General features: G+C 33.7%; 1 long non-coding RNA gene across 1 annotated transcript in view; it reads left to right on the top strand.

Annotated features, from left to right (window-relative positions):
* LOC111085475 overlaps nt 1-2,676 on the top strand; it is a 7,514-nt gene extending 4,838 nt beyond the window's left edge. The window contains exons 2-3 of the long non-coding RNA XR_002610310.1: nt 1,185-1,507; nt 2,366-2,676. This is a non-coding gene — a long non-coding RNA (uncharacterized LOC111085475). The remainder of the gene's footprint in view (nt 1-1,184; nt 1,508-2,365) is intronic.
* The last annotated feature ends 5,056 nt before the right edge of the window (nt 2,677-7,732 follow it).

The raw sequence follows: 7,732 nt of genomic DNA, 5'->3' as shown, positions 1-7,732 counted from the left end.
CGATGACGAGGAACCCACTTTGAGACTAATAATGGCTGGAGACGACTTGAATGGGTAATGAAGAAAAACTTTAATACAACAGCAAATGTACAACGTTTCGACAAGGTTTTGTCGATGTATGTGTACCTGATGATGACAAAACCTTGTCGAAACGTTGTACATTTGCTGTTGTATTAAAGTTTTTCTTCATTACCCATTCAAGTCGTCTCCAGCCATTATTAGTCTCAAAGTGGGTTCCTCGTCATCGAAGTTTCAAAACTATGTTTACGTACACAACGTGGTATTATTCATTATTGAGTTATTTTGTTTTATACTCTAAAAACGGTATAAAGCTCGAAACGTACAACAAAAATTACTAGCGTTCAAGCAATATGGGCTTTGTCCCAGCATAGTACGTGTATTGGCGTTTTGTACCTGGAACTGTGGTGTTGCCAATAGCAACGCCCCTCTTTTTTATCAGTAGAGGTAGTGGTAAGCGGCTCAAAACTTTTCTGACTTTAATCTGGCGAGTGAATGTTACCAGACTGTCTAATTCTAAGAGTCAGAAAAAAAGTAAGATTTCATTTGTTTATTTTCTTCATTTTATTAAGTATCTAATAAAAATTTTAATATGCTGAAAATAGAATTGATTCTAAAATCATTATAATGTTAAGTTATAATAAAGTCCCACACTAAATAACTTGAGTATAATGGCAGTTGGGTCTTTAGATTGTATCTAATTATTAATCAGCAGAGATTCATTTTCCCCCCAGTGGCAGAGAGGTATGTCTGCGGACTTACAACGCTACAAACCGGGTTTCGATACCCGTAGTGGGTAGAGCACAGATCGCCCATTGTGTGGCTTTGTGCTTAATTTCAAACAGACAACAGAGTTGCATTTAAATGTTCAATTAATTAAAAGTATATCTATTTTTCTACTAGAAAACGCTATATCGTATACTTGTTTGTTTGTTTGAAGTTAAGCACAAAGCTACGCAATGGGCTGTCTGTGGTCTTCCCACCACTGGTATCGAAACCCGGTTTTTAGCGTTGTGAGTCCGCAGACATACTGCTGTGCCACTAGAGGGGAGGTGATATCGTATACTTGTTTCTGTCTCTTGGGGGGGGGGGGGGTATTAAGCTAATTTGAATATGACAAACGTAAGTAATATGGTGTATTGATGGGTCTGTTATCTTCTTAACAGATGTCCTGTGGTCATCTTGACAAGGCATGGAAGACGATAAATGTCTGAGCTTGATTCAGCGGTTTATGAATTCAGGAGTTTTAAAATGTTATAAAAGGAAAGGCAAAATCCTCTGGCCTCAAAGTTATTCAGAGGTAAAAGTTGGAACCCAAAGTTGACGCTACGTTATGTTGTTTTACTTTGGAGAAGTGACTTCTTAAATATTAACTCACCTGATGAATCTAATTGAAGATCTACATTGTTGTGGAGAATTTATGGCTGGTTACGAATATCAAGAATTTTTAAAGAGTCTGAAAAAACCACCCGATAAAAGGACACAAGAGGTAAAGTTTACTTTAGTAATTGTTTTTTATACTTTCTGAGAAAAAAAAGCAGAAAATTACAAGACTTAGAATACATGCATACAGATATATCATATAAATACATATATATTGTGTTTGAGAAAGACGGTGGCTAATTGTTTGAAAAACTTGTGTGATTATTTATTTGAAATGATTTCTAAGTTTCTGGTTCTACCTTCTTTCACCTGATGCAGTGTTATTAGATTTATTTATGGCTATACAAAAATTCTATACTGTATTCTATTTAACAGTGCGTATACCAGAATAGGACGATTTTTTTTAGTTGGCAAAATGATTATTATTCTATTTTCAACCCTTTGGTTGTAATATCTCGATATATATTTTTATGGATTTTTAGTTAAATGTCAAAAATTACATACCATAGTATCCATTTTGAAGGATTAAATTAATTTGTCATTTATGATCTGTGAAATTAAATGTATGTTTACCACTAAATTCAAAATCAAATTTTTATTAGGGAAGGTAGTACAAAATGCATAGAAAGTAAATTCAGTCTTGATAACTACTGATACGTTTAGGTCTTTCAAGGAAGTAGGTTTTTATCCCGTTTTGCTGAAATGTTACCTAAAAGTAACTTACTTTAAAAACTGCTTGCAATAGAGTCATAAATGTCCTATAAAATAAATAAATAATTTCTTAAAGTATTTGGAAGTGAAGTAACAAAATCTTTCACATCTTAGATCGTCACATAGTCTAGAAGATTATGGAATGTTATTATGCGAATTGATGACCAGTTGCTTAGGGTCTGCACCATAACATAGTGAAGATTATAAAGTATCACTTCATCGGTAGCTTAAAAGTTTTTTTTTTCTCTTCTAGGACCTACGAGTGATATATACTCATCTTCTTAAGATTGAGCCCTTGTCATCTTTACGAGAAGCTTCTCTTAAAACGTTATGTAAAACTATCAGATATGAACAACATAGTGCCAACGAGGTTCTCTATTGGTAAGCAAGTCCCAACAGCTTTTACTGTTCAGAAAGAAAAACTTCATATTGAGAAATATTGAATATCTAGACACATTGATGCTGGACTATTGAACATTACGTAATATATATTTTCTATAATTTGTTACTGCTTATTTTCTAGAAATTATACTACTACATAAGTAAGTGGTAAGTCCAGGACAGTGGGAGTCATTAATACACTTCCTAGGATATTGAATCAGTCTATAGACTTATGTCTATGCTTCTAAATATATGCAAATAAATGTAAAGAAGAATTTTTAATAAGGAAATACTTTTTTTGATAGAAATAACATTTATTGTAAAAAGATTCCTTATGAAATCGTAAAATAAAATAAAACTTTACACGAAACTTTTCGAAAATCATACAGGCAACGTATAATGCTTTGTCTTTTGTAACTTTTTAGAGAAACAATTCACAATGAACAAGTAAAAATTCTAGTTGTGCAAGTTACAGTCATAATAAAACTGATAAATATGACCTTCAACTAAAAAACATTTATTAAAAGTTATATTAGTTTAGTATAAAACTTACGTGAAATATTAAAACAACATATGAAGTATTGTTTATTTCTAATTAAGCACAAAGCTACACAATGGACTATCTGTGCTCTGCCCACCACGGGTATCGAAACCCGGATTCTAGCGTTGTAAGTCCGCAGACATATCGCTATGCCACTGGGGGGCGATATGAAGTAACCAATGCCATCAGCACTTATCGGATAGTTGTTTAATATTTAACTGATAGAGAAACCATTGTTTTCGTGGTTTATGCACGTGTGAGATAAGTTTGAAGCTGTTAAGGAACACATTTTAAGCAACTGATGAAGTAAATTGGTAGAGATTTTTTTTTTGTTAAACCACAGAAACCTAGGGACTGGCTGGGTGCTTCAACAGTTTTACCAAAACTAAAACTTTCAAGATATGATCATTGTGTTTAGCTTTTGAAGAACAATCAACAATGGATAAATAAAAAAAAATCTGACTATGCATGTGACAGACAATCTATCTACAACAGATAACTATGACCTTCAATTTGATAGAAGAACTTTCATTACCAAGTTGTATAAATTTATCAGGTACCAGGCATAAGAGGCTAAATCACAACTGATAACGTTTAACTGGTGTACTAGAGGGATACATTTTATCTCGTTGTGGTATTTTGTATTTCAATACACAAAGTTTATAAAATGTAAAAAGTGTACTGTGTACTTAAAGTAATTAAAACAGTTAGGTGACCTGTTTAAGCCACTCACGTAGTTCAGAGCGAATCTGATGGCCGTGCGGGGCATCTCAATGACTGTGAGGTTATATATAAGTGGGTTAAACCTATTCCACGACACGTGATACACACCAAATCCATCTAGTAGAACAGACACTTTAGGCGAAATGGTCTGACCAAAAATGTCAAACCAATTGACTTATCTAGTAAGAGACCCTAGATTTAGCGACACCTGGATAATGAGAGCAAGTATTAAAACTCAACAGGGTGACAATACCAGTTCTCTAAATGTCTATAAACAAATGAAAAGATTAACACACAAAACATTAACACATAAACACTGCTGTCTGAGATATAATATACATTCCCCAAATACTTTTCCGTTTGAAATGCATAGTAGTAACTACACCCACACTTCCCTTACTAACTTTAATGAAGTTTAGAAAGCTTTCCACGCACGCACACGTTACTTTTTTAATATATTAGATATTATTAGCATTAACGTACACACAATACATAATTATGTTAAGTACGTTTCCAGACTATTAACTGCTTCCAGAAATGTTTTTGAAACTTCTTTAATATCTTGTTTAGCATTTCACTAGCTTTAAAATTAGCAATAGCTTGAAAATATTTTCATGAATGAAATGTTTTGTAAAATAGAGAGGATAAAATATATCATAAACATAATTAAAAGAAAACCTTAGTAATGGTAATTTGTTTAGGAAGTAAAAATTGAGCATAAATACTTTTTGTTACTTTTATTATTAATTACGTTTATTCTGTAACATTTTCTGAGATTAATTGTTTTTTGTTTTTCAAAAACAAGTGCTATATCCTGTATGAAAAATTAAATCGTTTATCAGTATATATTTAAGTTTAAATACGTGGTCCCAACGAAAAATCTTTCTGTGTTATTTTATACATATATATTCTTTAAACGTTTTATTATTTTAGGTTGCATTTTTAACTTGATAAATGTGATTAGCAAAGCTAAAGAATTTTTGTTTGTATTAGAAAGTGTTTTCTTTGCTTAAAATTCTTTGGACTTTGAATATTGATGAGAAAAAGATTAAATCATGGCATTTTGGGAATTCAGCCGTTAGCTAAGGGGGGACCACCAGTTATGTCGTAAATCTACAAATAGTGTTTCAAAATTTCAAATAAAAACACAACTTTTGATGTGTTAATTAATTCAAAACAGGAATAATGTGTAGTTTAGTTTGAATGTGCTTCTTCTTTCTGTACTTTTTGAATTACTATAGTATTTAAAAACCATGAAATTATGAAAAGGCAATTTCTGGAACATTGCCTAAAACTTATGGTGAAGAAGAGGTTTCTGCTGATGAAGTGAGAACATGATCTGTAACTATGGCAAGGATTATGAGCTTTTGGCAGCCATGTCAACAATCCCGATCTGTCCTCAAGACCGAGAAGCTGTGAGACAGCTAGGGAAACTCTGACTGCTGAGGCTACTTCCACATTTTACTCCCATATGTAGAAGAATGTGGCAATGAAGAGTGGTCAGGGTGACAAGCAGATTAAATGTACCAAATCCAGCTTAGGTACTCTCTACCGTAGTCTTTTATGCTTACTGACTAACCCAGACATCGCTAGACACTGTTTTTAGTTACCAATGACTAGAGGAAAAGATGTGAGGTGTGCATGGTATGTGATATCAGCCAGATCTGAAAGAGCTGTGATGCCACCAGGCAGAAAAACCAGCATGTCACACTGATATTGTGGATATTTGGAACACTCGTGAGCTTTCCTGTCTGGATAGGCTCATTGGTGACATTAATACTGCATCTTGCAGCTAAGGTTGATATGGAATGTGATATCAATGCATATCCTTACAATGTGAAGATCTGTTGTTGAGTTCACCTGATGACACCACGTTTATCAGTATGTGCACGTTTCCAGACTTATGAAGGAGGGTGAAGGCTTCCTGTGAACACAGGCAGTGTCTCACACACACAAAACAGTAGAAACCTAATGTAGGTGGTGTGAAGCAGATTAACGTACCAGTGTTTAAGGAAGATAGCCAAATAAGGTTCGGGCCATTTCCTCAACAGTTTGAGATAGGTTGTTGCTTATAATAAGTGTATTCCAAAAGAGGTGGTGTAAATGTTGATGCTGAATTTAGGAGTTTCAGTGCTCGACACCTTAGAGCACTTGATAACAATATGCAACTTAACAACTGGGAAATAGTTTCCAGATGCACAGTAATTAAAAGCTTGATAACAATGGTCTCGTGAGAACTTAGCCTCTAATACTGAAAATATTACGAGGTTGCATTGGAACATATTTTCAAATATGCCTCCTGTTTATAGGGATGAGATACTCATGGATAAATATACCAAATGATTGGTTTACTTAGCAATGTGTCACCAGAAGAGTCTCAGGGATATCTCATCTCTGAGTGAGAGCCAGTTTTTGTGGCAGTGCAGTTCACAGTAGTCATATCAAACATTATGCTCGCATCTATGGCAACTGCAGCTATGTATTTTGCTCTGAGAAAACTTCCAAGGCTTCGTACAAATTTCAGTCTGCAGCTTTTCCCAGATTTATTGCATTAGATACCATAGTTTCAAATGGAGCAATAGGTTATTGGTTACTATAGTAAATACAGGAAGCTTAGGCTAGTTTATATTAATGAATCCTGACTTGGACATGGTCCAAACGTAGATAGGTGAAAGATACATATGGAAAATTGCTAATGAAGAGCGGAGAATCACTTTTTAGTTGAAAAAGGTATAGCCAGATTGGCGAAGAATTTGATTATAAATACAAAATTGGTGTACCCAGTGTTTTATTTGGTTATGATGGGATAGTTCAATCACACAGATTAAAACACTTTTATGCATACAATCATCTGAATGGTTTTTACATTGCTTCAGTATAAGGTGTAGTTAAATACGTTAAAATGCTGCCAGAAGTATAAAGTAACACCAGTTAGTAGTGTACATGGAAAAGTCCCAAGGGAGATACTATGTAATTGTTAGTGGATTATAACAGTCAGAATTAGAGTTTATTATCTGCTAAACTGAATCAGCTCTGTGTAGAAACATATGTCTGTAGTCTTGTCCCATTTCCTTTCCTATTGTATGCAGGCTCTGTCCATGTGATAACAAGATGGTAGCAAAAGGAACGTGATTAGGTTGAAAGGTAAACTGTGTTGGATATTATCTGACAGGGATGACATAAGTATCGTTCATATAGAAACCAAATTAAGCTTGTGGGACCAAGAAGTTCACAGGTGTTTGTGATAAATCTTATAAAATCAATATAGGTTGTGATTACATGTAAAATCCATAGAAATATTGTTTGATTAAAATATAGTTTTATTACACTGCCTCTTAAAGCACTTTAGAGTAGGTCATGGCTGTTAACAAGATATTATGACCCTTTTTACAACCATCTTCTCTAGGTCAACTTCTGGCTTTTGGAATTAACTAGAGTGCGCGTTTTCAGTCCAGACTTTATCCATTTGATATGATATCTAAATTATTGATTGTGAATTTAATTTACTGCTGATAATTTTGCTCAGTTATGAATATTCCAATTCAATAGAAAAGCAACAAGCAAAACTGCTTTCCTTTCTTAAATTTTCCATGAAAATTCAGAACCTTCCAAACATTTCAATGTCAAAATTGAAACATTCTCTCGATATTATTAACAAAAATAACAGGTATACTGTACCTTCAAATAATATATTTCTAATCAATACTCATAGTTACCATTGTGTTTCTGGTGTAACTGATCTATTCATTTCATACAACACTTATGAATGACATTATATAATATTCAAATACTTGTAAGACCGCACACATATATATATATCCCCATTACACATTGTCACATACACTAGTAGGAGAGAAATAGACTGATTCCCGTTCCATAAAATTGCTTCTATAACTTCTCAGGTTACATTACACCAGCTCTACCTTGACAGTCTTGGTACAGTAGGCTGCTGTCATCTAGAAGCTGTCCAACTTA

The sequence above is a fragment of the Limulus polyphemus genome, unplaced genomic scaffold (genome assembly GCF_000517525.1).
Source record: "Limulus polyphemus unplaced genomic scaffold, Limulus_polyphemus-2.1.2 Scaffold417, whole genome shotgun sequence".
Classification (NCBI taxonomy): Eukaryota; Metazoa; Arthropoda; class Merostomata; order Xiphosura; family Limulidae; genus Limulus; species Limulus polyphemus.
This window is presented reverse-complemented; position numbering and strand designations above follow the sequence as displayed.